Source organism: Melozone crissalis, unplaced genomic scaffold (assembly GCF_028551555.1).
Source record: "Melozone crissalis strain CALT ecotype California unplaced genomic scaffold, PUWL_Pcris_2 ptg000035l_1, whole genome shotgun sequence".
NCBI classification, from domain to species: domain Eukaryota; kingdom Metazoa; phylum Chordata; class Aves; order Passeriformes; family Passerellidae; genus Melozone; species Melozone crissalis.
In genome coordinates this window covers 11,538,009-11,549,072 of record NW_026535813.1, presented here as the reverse complement: position 1 = coordinate 11,549,072, position 11,064 = coordinate 11,538,009, and the positions used below count along the sequence as shown (strand labels likewise).

At 41.1% G+C, this 11,064-nt stretch overlaps 1 non-coding gene across 1 annotated transcript; it reads right to left on the bottom strand.

Moving 5' to 3' along the window:
* Window positions 1–5,794: 5,794 nt before the first annotated feature.
* Window positions 5,795–5,867, bottom strand: TRNAK-CUU (transfer RNA lysine (anticodon CUU)). The gene has a single exon. It is a non-coding gene; the product is annotated as a tRNA-Lys (tRNA).
* Between the last annotated feature and the right edge of the window lie 5,197 nt (window positions 5,868–11,064).

Genomic DNA, 11,064 nt, shown 5'->3' with positions numbered 1-11,064 from the left:
CCCTTCTCCCTTACAGATGAGGGACAGAAAAGCACACAGACATTTTTGTCTGTTTTGCAGGAGTTTGTTGAGTACAGACTTCCCATTCACCAACCATTGCTCCATCTACAGCATTTGTGATGTTCACAGGAATCAAACAAAAGTTTCCAGCTGTTGCATACACCTTATCCAGAAGATTGAATTATCTGTCTATAGTCTAAAATTTTTTTCTACATTTTCTTACAGTTTGTCAGATGAATTTTAAAAAACATCACTCTAGTTTCTGTTGAACAAAGTGCATTTATCTCAGGTATTCCTCTAAATTGTGGTACTGACTATGCAGCATATGTTTTACCTCAAACTGTGGCTCCCATTGGTGTTGTAGCAACACGGAATTTTTCTTGTTTGTTATTTTTGCACTATCTCTTCTGAGGCATTGGGACTCACTAAATAAGCTGAATATAATCATCTTTTAGTGTAAGATGCTTATAACAGAAAAGCTTGAGATCCATCAATGATAATCTGCCCCTTCTCTGTCACACTGATCAATCACAGCAGCTTCCCAAAAATAATTCACACTTATGTAAATCCTGTATATAAGCAGGCAAAGAAAAAGAAGAAAAAAAATCTTTAAAATCTAAGAGTGTGGCAAATTCCCAAAAGAAAGACAACAAAATTGTAAAATTTACACCATCACAGAAAAGGCTTATCACAGATGCATAAGAGCCCTGGGGTTCCAGCACAGCCAGGACCTGGAACTGCTGGAAAGAAGCCAGAGCAGGCACCAGGATGAGCAGAGGGATGAAGCAGCTCTGCTGGGAGGAAAAGCTGGCACAGCTGGGATTGTTCACCTGCACAGGAGAAGCTTTGGGGTGAGCTCAATGTGGCCTTACAGTGCCTGAAGGAGCTGCAGGAAAGATGGAGAGAGAGAACTGACAAGGGCTGGAGGGACAGGACACAGGGAGTGGCTCCCACTGACAGAGGGCAGGGATGGATGGGATATTGAGAATTAGGAATTGTTCCTTGGGAAGGTGGGAAAGTCCTGGCACAGGGTGCCCAGAGCAGCTGTGACTGCCCCTGGATCCCTGGAAGTGTCCAAGGGCAGGTTGGACATTGGGGCTTGGAGCAGCCTGGGACAGTGAAAGATGGCCCTGCCCATGGCAGGGAGTAGAACAAGATGAGTTTAAAGCCTCTCCCAACACAGACCATTTTATGACTTTATTATATATGAGGAGAGAGTTTCATGTAGTTCTATTAAATCCCTCACCTCCATTTCCAGAATTTTTGCACACTTAGAGGTTGAACCACAGAAAAGTCATTGTAAATCCTAATTTATGTTGCAGTCCAGGAGGTACCTGATGTAGAATCCCATTTACTCACCTTTAATAAGACTGATTTTCACTTTCTGGGATAAGTGAAACTAAACAGGGCTTTTTTAAGATGTATAAGAGAACACTACAGCAATCCTGAAGGAAGAGCAAGTAACTCAATATTGGCTCCACAAGACAGAAAAAAAAAGATTGCTGCTGATTAGGGAAAATATTGGAAAATAGTGCAGGTATTACTGATCTCTTTATCAGAAGGAGTTTATTCAATAATAAGTGAAACATTATCAAGTATTTTGAGAGCAATCAAAATCGCTTTTTTGTCTAGGAGGGTTAAGGCAAGATGTGATGTGAAACTCATTTCAGCCATTTCTGCTTTTGCACCCTGCAGTTTCTATAATTAGAAGTCAATCTCATAGGGGGTTGTATGCATTGGTGAAAGGCTGTACTTTATCATTTCTAGGGAATAAGAACCACAGGAAGGCTGGTAAGCAGTTTTCAGCGCAGCGAGAAGCAAGGGATGTGTTGGTGTGAGGACCATGTTAACTGTTTTTCCCCCAATTCATGCTGTGTCTTAGTGCATTTTATTCCCAGTGCCAGTTTTACCCTCCCAAACTTTTCTATTGCTTCATAAAAATGGATATACAGGAAATAATACCCTGGAAACATCCCAGGTACACCCTCACACACAGCTTCCCACACCTCTGCATCTCCTAACTGCTGTGCGCCCCACCAAGAACCAATGTTTCCACAAGGATAAATTATAAATAAAGCTAGAAGATGGATCATGCCCTTTGCTGTTGTGCTGATGGATTTGGGAGTGATTTGTTGCAATTTGTTGACTTGGTCTGGGCATGCTGGGAGAGGTTACTCAAACAACAGGGGAGGTTGTGTTTTGCATGTACAGTCAACTTAATTAATATTGGCATCATGAAGCATAAAGCAAGAGTCCCTTGGAAGAAGTTTTTCTGTGAGGCATTTCTGATGTCCTTGAACACGAGTCAGGAGGTAGTTGTGCTAAATTTTTTTTTACACATTTTTACTTAATAAGAAGTCATTTATTTTCATTTCAAATCCTTTATTTAGATTTTAAATCATTGAAACAAATGGCTTTTTAATCATATAATTCTCACTCTAACAGTTTGCACTGGTTGAACACTCTTTCAGTGTGCTTTAGTTAATGATTTAAGAAACACTTTAAAAATTGAATACCATTTTCAATGAATAGCAAGGTACAGGACAAGTATTTTGTTTTGTTACCTAAATAAGTATAGAAAAATAGATCTCAGAGATTATACAGAATATAGAATAATAGAATATATAATAAAGAAATAGAAGACAAATTGAGAATGTGAGCAAAAATCCTCTATGGCATCCATTAGTCTATTATGCTTATTTTCATTGAAAAACATCCCACTACAAATGAAACCACAATAAATTATTCTTTTTTTTCCCATGCATTCATGCAGTTCAGTATTCACAGGCCAGTGTTTTTTCTTAAAAAAAGATAAAGGTAGAGCCTGAGAGAATTGAAAATGTATTAATTATATATGTTCAAAATGCTCTTGAAGTATATTCGTGATATAAAAGAGAAGGATATTTTGGCCATTGAAAAATTAACCAAACATGCTAACACTTCTTAAAGCAAGGTTGCTTTTGATTTTCAAGAGATCAAACCTATTTGCATACCAGTAATATATTATACTTACAGCTATTGCTACATTTTGAATGATACAAAATTCTCACCCTGCTCTCCCCTCCCGACCAAATGGAATTAAAAGGCATCCTGTATCCCTCTTCATGGCCAAAATGGCACCATGCTTACAACTGTAGCTTCAGAATTAGACTTTCTTTCACTAGTTCATTTACAACTATAATTAAGGGAAAGAGCTACTTTTGCCTTTTCAGTAGAATTATATTTTTACCCTTCAGAAAAAAAATTAAAATACTCTCTGCACTCATCTGTATGACACATAAGGCTGTAGTCTGCTTAGAGACTGTCCTTAAACTGTTCATTATTTCATTCAAAAAACAATATTATTTCTTTCTTTCAAAATATACTCAACAAGTTGAATGAAAGCTGTGCCTATGGAAGCATGTGAGGTCTTTGTGGAAAACCCATCACCAAGCTGCTTATTTCTATTTTTCCCCTTAGATTTCACAATTTGGAATAAAAATAGCAAAAGCACCTTGCCTGTACAGTGAAGGAAAACCAACATCCTGACATCTCTCCAGCCACCATTCTGCTCATAGTCCTGATTTGAGTGGGGATAACAGTCCTGATCAATGAACCCAAACCCTGACATTTCCTAATGCCTTCCACACACAGTCACAGCCTGCCCACAAATTAGCTCTGCTGCCACTTCCAAGCCCAATAAACCCTTTTTGTGCTCTCTCCTCCTCTGCGGTCTCAGAACTCCCAACAGACGCAATTTGTCATCGCTCCTTGTAACAGTCCCTTCTTCCTGAGGTAAAACAATTTCTAACCTAATGCTTTATCTAATTTTTTTTCTCCATCTTTTTTTTTTTCTTTGGAATAATTAGAAAACATTAAAAAAGATATCCATAAAAATTTATTTCTAGTTACGACTCAGCCTGTTTTACAATTATGTCTCATTTCTGTAGAGTGTCTTTAAGTCATTTAGTTCACATATTCAAGACTTTTCTCCCTTTTAATTACAGTTCCTTACAAGTTTGACCATGTTAGCACTATTTTCCATTGGATTAAGTACATTTATGGTTAATGTATGGTTAACATATGGTTAGCCAATATAAGTACATTGGTTAATTTTACATTTATGAGTATTACTCAGCTGTGGCTGCCCCTGGATACCTGGCAGTGCCCAAGGCCAGGTTGGACACTGGGGCTTGAAGCAGCCTGGGATAGTGGAAGGTGTCCCTGCCCATAGCAGGGGTGGAATGGGATGAACTTTGAGGTCCCTTCCAAACCAAACCATTCTATGGTAGTACTTTAGTGGAATTATAGTGAAATCCATGGAAAATTATCTGTTTTACCAATATAGTAATCCTCTTTGGAAGCCATACTTCAGCTTTTCTGCATTCTGAATGACAGAAATAAAATATATGAACCATGAAGCATTTATAAAAGGCACTTCCTTCTTTTCCTATATATCTACTTTTCATATCTGGATCACTTAAATTGGATATATGGGGTCCATTGGGTTTTAGTTTTTAATATCCACTAAACTATTCTCTTAAATTTTCTTTCTACCAAAATAAAGGAAATTAGTTAAAATTACTAATAAAATTCTAAAGACATATAAAAATATAGCCAGCAGTGACCCTTAGTTAGAGATTGCTTTGGGAGGCTACCTCCATCAAAATTTACAACATGAAATGAGTGAGAAGGGAAATAAGGTAAAGATAAGAAAGTCCAATAAAAGACTGCTTGAAGAACTTAATTTCACTTGGAGATAATTGTATCATCTGCATCTTAGAAACAGTAATTTGGCATGTCTAGGGACAGGAAATGCAGGCCCAATAATGAAATGAGATGTAAAGATGAGATTTTGAAAGGTTGTAGCTTTAATGCAAAGACATTTTTTGTGTAGGAAGTGCTGAATTGTGTTCTGTTACATCTGCTCTGCCTAATCCTCAGAGAAATCTGTTCTACCAGCAGCTCTTCACAGTCCTGTGGTCTTTGTGAGGAGAACATGATTTAAAGCACCTGGAACAGGTTGAGTGTTCTTTCATGGCAGCAGCTAGAGGAGATCCATTTCTCACTTCCTCAGAAGCCTTTTATTCTAATGCTTGTTAAACACCAGTTTAAAAAATTCTAAGTTTTAACTCAGAGTTTTCATTACAAGCCATTTACAAAGTGTTTCTATCTAATTGCTGAAACTACTGTACTTTCAAAAAAAAAAAAAAAAGAGGAAAAAACTCATCTCTGTCTTGAAACTTCTTCAATAAACATAATGAAAAATGTAATGAATAAGCATAATGAAAAAACATTATGAAAAATGAAGACTGGAAACCCTCAAGTGACTTTAGGATTGCGGGTTATCCCAACCACCTGATTTTTGTTTCACATTTTGAAGAAAAAACATTGACATCTCACACAGGAAGGGTCCAAGGCTTTAGATACCCGTGGAAGGAAATGCAGTTTTGGCTGAGGATGGGAGGGGAGAATCTGAAAGGGACTTACTTTTAAAATAACCTGGATGTACTGAGTTCCAGTTCCTGAGCATGCAGATGGGAGGTTTGGAATTGACTCCATGACAAGCAATTGCTCCTGGTTGCTTGCTGTAGTGTAGAGATTTTTGTCTGCAATTATTTAAGATGCTTAAGTAATTTAGCACCTGCAAGGACATAAAGAAAGAAATAAAGGAAATAAATGAGTACTCAGATCTATATCCTATTACATATTCTAGGTACACTCAGGAAGGTGTCCTGGGTTGACTATATGATGCTTTTATCCCCAATCGTCTCATTCTGTTTATGTTGACTACATGGACAAATACATGAATTGGCGCCCAACGTGGGGCTCAAACCCACGACCCTGAGATTAAGAGTCTCATGCTCTACCGACTGAGCTAGCCGGGCATTGGGGGATCTCCAATTCGAGTATTTGTCCAGGTTTAGAGCAAATTTGGGGAAGAATCCCCCAAAGGAGCTCCGGTGGGAAAAGCAGATCCAATCGGCCCCTCCCCCCAACTGGTCCGGGAGGGAAAAAATACCTCCTTGGAGAAAGGTGGAAAAAACCTGTTTATTAAACAATAAAACCAAAACACTATCAAACAATGAGACCCCTTGCCACTCTAAAAGAGATGACAACCTGAGAAAACCCCGGGTTCAAGCAGCAGCTCACTCAGTCTCTGATCAGTCCCTCCGGTGCTGGAATTGTCGCAGGCCAGGCCTGGCCCAGTGGGCCACAGCTGCAGCTGCCGGTGCTCTCCTGGGTGTTCAGTCCAGAGCAGTTTCAAGAGGTCCAAAGAAAAAGGAAAAAAAACAGTCCAGGGAAATTCTTTGCCTCAGCTAGCTAAAAACTAACTAAAAAGCAAAAGAAGAGCTCTGTCCCGCTGTCTGTCCGCAGACAACACAGTCAGGAGCAGGAACGTGGAGGAGTGAGTGCAGTGTCTGAAAACAAACTGCACGCTTCTTCTCTCCCCCCCCCCTTCACTCTTTGGAACACTCTTGAAGGTAAAAAACTTATTATTCAACATAAACAGAATGAGACGATTGGGGATAAAAGCATCATATAGTCAACCCAGGACAGAAGGGAAATACATTTTATCTCCCTGTATTCTTATAGAATATGAATTGCTTCTGAATATATTTCTGTTGTGTAGCTACAATAACACAGCCACTCATGAAGTAAGATTTCACAGGATTTTCATCAAACTTATCATTGTATATGTGTGGTGATCCTGAATGCAAACTCCACTGTCTTTATCAAACTGAGGGTGTTTACCTGGATTTATTTTCCTATTTATTTTTCCCAATGAATTTCAGATGTTCCTCATTTGGGAACAGGATATTCATGAAGCCTCAATGTAATGCATCGACTCCCAACAGAGTGAAAGACACAGAGGCTACTCAAAAAAAGGGATTGACTTCATGCAGGATTAGATCCATTACACGGATATATGAAAGGGTTATGTCCATTATAGGATGAGGGGAAATGATGTAAAATTACATGTTATTTGCACAATAATTAGCTTAAGTGACTTTTTACATCTTGATGACACCTCCCCTATTAGCTGACTTGTCCATTCAAAACAAATATCCAAGAATTAAATATTAAAGTCTTGAAGTAAGTTTTGCTGCCAGAGAGCACAAATGAGATGAGCTAAAGTAGATTGACCTTAGCTCTAATCAGACTCAGAATGAAGCTTTTTACATATTGTCATGGTTTAACACTGGCACAATGCCAGTGCCCCCATGAAAATACTCTCTCTCTGGTGTCTGCTCTGAGATGTGACCAGGAATAAGCAAAGCAGGCTCCCACTTAGAAATAAAGAAGAATTTATTAACTAAACTACAAGGGAAAGAAAAAAAAAAAGAAACACACAAGGAAAATTAAAACTTCACAAATACATCTCCTCCTCCTCCCCACCAAATTCCTAATACAATACATTCCCCCAAATCACCGACTCTCGGTCCAGCACCACATTTCAAACAATTAATCCTCAGTTCATCAAGAGGAGGAGGAGTCCTTCTTGTGCCAATGGTGACCTCTTCCTTCATGTCCAGTGCTCTCACCACTGAACACGGACCAGGGCTGCTTCTAGGGTTGTCTTTCAAGGATGCCTTGTCTCACTCCAAAAAAGGGCACAATCTCTCCTTCGGGACACCTGTCCCCCCCACATATTTTGTACCCCCTGGGGCCGAGGGGTACCACCACTGAACCCTCCTGGTTCCGAGGCACTGCCTCCCCATGGAATGCAGTCTCCACATCACAAGGAAACATGATTTTGTCCATGGCTACAAAAAGAGTCCAGCAAAAGAGCTACTCCACCATCTCTTCCACCCAAGGTTCTTTTCACATCTCTCCCTTGCTCAGACCTTCAACATTCGCTCAGTTCCCTCTTCATCCTTCACTCCATCTCCCCTCTAGGAAAGGTCAATGCTCTGCAAAGTTTTCATTGTCCACAAAGGGTTAAAAGCTCCTACAAGCGGCCGGACTCGTCTTCCCGCTGCATCTCACCTCCCCCCCCCCCCCCCCCCCCCCCTCTTCGCCGCAGTGCCGGCAGCACATGATATCAAATTTCAAGGTAACAGTCCAGTCCCAGGCACTGGCCCTCTCTCTCTCTCTCCGTCGCCTGAGGCGGGGATGGGGGGGGGGGGGGGGGGGGGGGGCTGCCCGGTGTCTGGCTCCCGGTGTCTCTCTCTCTCTCTCCCACCCTTGGGCCAGGCCAGGCCTACCTCCCATCTCTGTCCCAGGCCTGGCCTACCTTGCGGCCACGTGGCTTTCCCCTCCCCTGCCCACCTGCCCAGCAGCAAACAGCTGGGCAGGGGAGGTCTGACCTGCTTCCCTCACTGAAATCCCAAGAGAGCTTCCCAGGGGAGTGACTCTGCTTTTAACCCCTGTGTGTTCTCAGAGGCGTATCCAAATCCCAGTGGTCAAACCAGGTGCCAATATTAAAATCTGAACACCTATTGGTGACCACAGCATATCCCAGAAAACCTGTTTCCTGTCAAACCACGTCACATATTTTCTTTTAAAGGTCCCTCTGCCTAATTCTGATTCCAAACTGTCTGAGCAATGCACACTTTCAATTACCAGCAGTAAAGGTTACATAAATGGGTAACTGCTGCTTTAACCAGGCCTTCTTAGAGGTTGCAAAAATTGCACTTTGGGAAGTGTCACTTACTGATAGAGCTTGACTTGGGAAATAACTTGGGCTCATTTAAAGCCTGTAGGAAAGGAAACTTCATTCCTGCTTCTCCTTTATAGAAACTGTTTAAGGCTCCACGCCTCAGGGGCACTGTGTATATCGTAAGACACAATCATCTGAATATTATGTATTTATTCATTCAGGTTTACCTGAGACCTAAGGCACTGGCAGAGATTTAATGCAAAGCTGGTGCTGGCCATGTTCCCTATCCTAGTGTAGGAAGTGGTGGGCACTGGGTATCTCTGACCTTCAACTTAAACTTTTTTGTTCTTATTAGCCAAAGCTGTCGGAATATTTGCTTTGTTTTACAGCTGCTTCCTGGATTTTGCTTGTGCTCTTCCCACAAGTATGTGATCAGATAATGTAGTAGAAATGATGGAATGGTTTGTTATCACCAAAAAGGATGACCCCAAACTGTTGCTCTACTTTCACACCTTTTTCTCTCTGTCTCAGTGCCTGCCATACACACATCTCTCCTTTTGTCCCCTTACTGGTGTGGAGTGTTGCCTCCCAGTCAGGAACTGAGTACCACAGGAGCAGTTACCCCCTCCCCCTCAGCAGGATGGAGAAGAGAACAGTAAGATGAAAAGTGAGAAACTTGTGCATCTGAAGAGTGATTTAAATGCCCTCACTGGAGTCAGACAGGCACTGATCAGAGGACTGGCTGAAAAACAGGGAAGGAAAAGGGTTTGCTTAAGGCCTCAGGGTCACACACTTTCACCCTTAGTTCAGCTCTGAGTTCCTGGGTTTTTTTGTCTCCACAGTACCTGTGAATTATGTTCCTCTTAGCTCTGGTGGAATTTAATCACTGAGGCTTGAGTTCACACTAAAGGATGACAACTGCTCCTGTGATGTCCTAGCATGATGATATCACAGCCTGGGCCAGCAGAATTTGCACAAAGAATTCAGCATTAAATCCTATGCTTCATTACAATTAAATATATGTAACTATCAGGAATGTATCACATAGTCCTGGTTTAGGGCAAATTTGGTAGAGAATCTCCAAAGGAGGGCCCCTCCAGAAAGCAAACCCACACGGCCCCTCCCCCCAACCAGTTCGGGAAGAATTCCTCAGAGACAAGTGGAAAGAACCTGTCTATTTAACAGGCACAGCACCCCCCAGCACACAAAATTAACAATACCAGATGACACCACTCTGAAAAAGGTGACAAAATCAGAAAGTCTCTTTCGGGGGTGGTTGCTCTGTTAGTCCCTCCGGCGCTGGGGCAGCTGCTGCAGGCCAAACAGTGCAAACCCTCCGTGATCCCAGGTCCCAGTCCAGAGCAGGTTCAAGATGGTCGAAGAAAAAGGAGAGGAGAGACAGTCCAGGAAGGAATTTGGACTGTTTAGCTAGAACTAGCTAATAAGCAGAAGCAAAAGCAAGCAGAAGCGAGAGCAGAGAGAGAGCAAGCAAAGCAGAAAGCCGAAAGCAAAAAGCGAAAACAGCCCTATGTACTGCCCATCTCTGTGTCCCTGATAAGAGAAACCCAAACAAAACTTTCACTCTTCAGAGACAGTCTTAAAGGCACAGAACATATGAATGGGGATACAAGCATCATAACGTCACCCCAGGACACACATAAAGAGTTGTGACATTTAAAATCATGCCAATTAAAAAGCAGATTTATCTATTACATGAGCAATCTTTAATTTGTCCTTGGATTCCAAGCGGTTCAAAATCTCAACTCATCTAAGACTAGAAATCCTTAACCAGGGACTTCTACATTAAATAAAATTATATGTGATCAGTAAGGGGTCTCAAAACAATCCCTTTTTTGTATATTATATTTACAGTTACTGGGCTAAACAAGGTGCATTAACACTCCCAAAATAAGTTTTCTCATTGAGAACAATGATTAAGTTAACATGAGCAGAGTTCAGCTCATCCTTGCTCAGCTAACTATTAAATTCAATCTCCCAGTCCCCTGGGGAATGAAGCACAAACAAGGCGAATGCCAGCCTGGAAGGCAGAATACTTTAAAAAGGAAGGATATGCATTGAAGTGTCAGGTTGTCTGTTGTGATTTCATGTAATAAGTTCACCAGAGCATCTATTGATTATCAATCAGAATTCATCACATGTTATTCTTTGTGCTGTTCAGTATATCAGGGGCCATTAAAATAAAATGTTTAAACAATTAAAAAAAAAAAGAAGAAGCTTGAATTAAATTCACTTTACTTCTTCAAGGATGCTTGATTTCTCACTAAACTCAGACCATTAAGGCTGTGCAAGTATGGCCTTGTGATCTGAGGGATTCCTGCTGACTTCCTGAGGAGTGAAGTATCCTAGAATGGACAAGCTGAGGAAGAGCCAGTAAAGCAATTTGAGGTACACAGATGTGTGATGCTGGAAAGGCCAGTTCAGCAATACCCTCAGTATGGGAATTCATGAGCTCCTTTCAC